The sequence below is a fragment of the Sinohyriopsis cumingii genome, chromosome 6 (assembly GCF_028554795.1).
Source record: "Sinohyriopsis cumingii isolate HCF-2022 chromosome 6, ASM2855479v2, whole genome shotgun sequence".
In the NCBI taxonomy this organism is placed as follows: Eukaryota; Metazoa; Mollusca; class Bivalvia; order Unionida; family Unionidae; genus Sinohyriopsis; species Sinohyriopsis cumingii.
The window spans coordinates 122,516,384-122,519,669 of NC_142966.1; the positions used below are offsets into that span (position 1 = coordinate 122,516,384).

The following is a 3,286-nucleotide window of genomic DNA, read 5'->3' on the forward strand; positions in this document are numbered from 1 at the left end:
CCTGAACTACATTGGCTTTCATGAGGCCAACAGCAATTAAACGTGTTAAGATTTTGAGTAGCAATATCCTTGTCAGGCCTCTGATACAGACTACATAATGGTGGTGGTACATCTACCAGAAGTTTTACTCCTTCATCATTCATGTGAGACACCTGTCCAATTGTGAATGCTGTTTGAATCAGACATTCACCATAATCTGTAAATTGAAGTAAATTTAATATGCATTGTATTTTACAAGCCAAAAACTGCAACCTTTTGTTGACGTTAATACATGAACTAAAAGTATTGGTCTCTACAATTGTTAGCATATTTTTATTATTTTACCACAGGGCAAAATCATGACCTTTAAAATTAAAGGAGTGTCAACTTTAACAAATATTTTGCCTTTACTGTTTGAATTTAATTAAAGAAAATAATGTAGGTACTTACGCTTGGTACAACTATTTATATCTCTAAGCGATATCTGGCTCTCCCATCCTTAGTGTATGCTTTCTCTCTTTGGATGTTTTCATTAAAATGCAATGCAGCTAGCTAAAGCTTATTTCAAAGTAAATAACGATGCAAAATACAGTATATAATTCTTCAAAAACCAGATAATTTGTATAGATACTTTATTTGCAAACATTCCAAAACACTAAAAACTGTTATACAATTTTACATTGCAGGATATCAATAGATCAGATCTTGATATCTATGATTTAATTTGAAGATGAATATACTGGATTATAAATAAAACACTGAAAAACCTGAATCAGTATTTTTTTGTGTGCAATAATTTAAGGTTTACCTTGAAAGCATTCCATGATAGGTGAAGCCAATCATCTTTGGTGCAAAATGTTTGATCACAGAGTGGTATCCCTCTGGTGCTGAAGTTTGTTGTCCAGATGACAGCATTGGTACATCTTTTTTCATTTGTCTGCTGGTCACAATCTATTCAAGCTTTTCAAATACTTTAGATCCTATAAGTTATAAAATATATTCATCAAAGCTTGGTTTTATGCTATCTTGCATGAAAATAAAAAGTGTACACTAACAAAAATGTATCTAAATTTTATAAATTACTAGACCAATACAGTTAAATTAAAGTCACATACCTATATGTCATGCACTCCATAAGATGCTTATTGCATGCCAAATATCATTGATCAATAATAGATCTACTAATTTAACAAACAAGATGGTTTTGACTTTCTGTTTTTAACTATTGCCTGAAACAAATGATAACCAAAAGTGATTATCTGAAAGTATGAGTACCTGTGCTTATCATTTTCACTGCAGTTTGAGTTGTTGATTTTGGCACCTTAATATAAGTCTGGCATTTTTTAGACCACTGTTTTATCTTTTTGTTGACTTGGCAACCAATGGATGCAGTCAGAGGCTTCACTTTATCAATTTCATATTCATCTACCTGAAAAAGGTCAATTGCATGAATTTTATTAGTTTTAATACTGTACCTTGTTTGGGCAAGTTATTTTAGCATTTAGAAAGTTTAAGAAGATTATATTTTGGATAAAGAAAATAGTTCCCAAATTTCCTATGATGAATTCAATAAAAGCCCCCATCTACCATAACAGAATGTGTTTGAAACATATAAAAAAATGTATTTTTAAATACCGACATTTTTTCTCCTTATGAAGAGCAAACCTATCCTTTTCTCCAAATGCTTAAGCTGTAGTTCTTCCTTTAATTTATTTCTAGAAATCTGACATGCATTTTGTTAAAGAATGTTGTTGTCAGAAATGTCACTCTCATATATATATATATATATATAGAGAGAGAGAGAGAGAGAGAGAGAGAGAGAGAGAGAGATATACATATATATACACACACACAATTAAGCTAAATTTTATGTACCTCTTTCATAATGTCAAATGAATTTTCTAATCCTTGATCCTGAGATGTCTCACTCTCTGTTGTGAACATTGTTCCTCATGTGCAGCAATAATCTAAAACAAAACGTACCTTATTAGAGAACATTTATCAGTCACTTATACTGATGGCTATTCACTGACTTCCTAAAAATAATTAATCATGATATGACTGAAAAATTGTTGAACATGACAACACCACCACCACTGAAAAAATCATGACACAATATTGTAAAATTTCTACTACATTTTGTTTTATAGAGATTTTTATTAATTGGGGATGGGAATAAACCACGTCATGTTTGTAAATATCTATGTGTAAACTGATTCACACATTAGTCTGACAATGAAATATATATGTAGGCAGGGGCGTATTAACCATTAAGCAGACTAAGCACATGCTTAGGGCACCAGGGCCAAAGGGGGCACCACAAAGTTGAGAAAAGGGTGAAAGAAAAAAAACGAATGAAGATTTGTAAAAAAAAATTGATAAAACTGGTGCAAATTGATCATAATGTTCTGTTTCTTGATCATGGTGCACCCTAGGGTTATCTTCCCAGGTGTACGTGGAAAGGAGGGGGGCACCAAGATTTGTCAGTGCTTAGGGCACCAGTGAGCCTTAATCCGCCCCTGTATGTAGGCCTTCTAAATCTACCAGTAGAAAGATTTTTCTATTCAAATGGTCAAAGAAAGTTGAAGGCAACATGAAAATTTCAACAATATCAGACAACATTTCAAGCCTACACAGTTGATGCTTTGGTGTTGAATGTTCTGATACATTTGCATTTACCTTGGCTTGGATGTCAGTTTCCTTCAAAGAGTGGATAGACAGGACAGCATCATCACTGAGTTTGACTTTCTTTCGTGCCCTTGATACTATGGTCCATGTACTATGGGTATGTTATTTGTCTTGACACTGTAGTCCAAGTACTATGGGCATGTTACCTGTCTTGATACTATGGTCCATGTACTATAGGTATGTTATTTGTCTTGACACTGTAGTCCAAGTACTATGGGCATGTTACCTGTCTTGATACTATGGTCCATGTACTATAGGTATGTTATTTGTCTTGACACTGTAGTCCAAGTACTATGGGCATGTTACCTGTCTTGATAGTGTGGTCCATGTACTATGGGCATGTTACCTGTCTTGATAGTGTGGTCCACAACAGTATCAGGACAGGTAATATACCTATAGTAATGTTACCTGTCCTGATACTGTTGTCCATGTACTATGGGTATGTTACCTACCTTAGATTTTCCTTGACACTCAAGCTAATTTTCAACTCGATTGCTTTTTGGCAAGTCAAAAAGCTGTCTTCCAACTTTAATTACCCAGCAGAAACAGTCAGAGATGATTATTTATAAAAACTCTATTTGGACACAAACATTTTCATGATAAGATTTAATTACTTCTG

General features: G+C 33.6%; 1 long non-coding RNA gene across 2 annotated transcripts; it reads right to left on the reverse strand.

Moving 5' to 3' along the window:
* Window positions 1-824: 824 nt before the first annotated feature.
* LOC149797867 (uncharacterized) lies at window positions 825-2,323 on the reverse strand. 2 transcript variants are annotated; one of them, XR_016421895.1, is made up of 3 exons: window positions 1,855-2,323; window positions 1,255-1,408; window positions 825-959 (listed from the first exon to the last, which is right to left on the reverse strand). It is a non-coding gene; the product is annotated as an uncharacterized LOC149797867 (long non-coding RNA). The 2 variants fall into 2 exon arrangements; XR_016421896.1 differs by lacking the exon at window positions 1,255-1,408 and having other exon boundaries at window positions 828-959.
* Window positions 2,324-3,286: the final 963 nt, after the last annotated feature.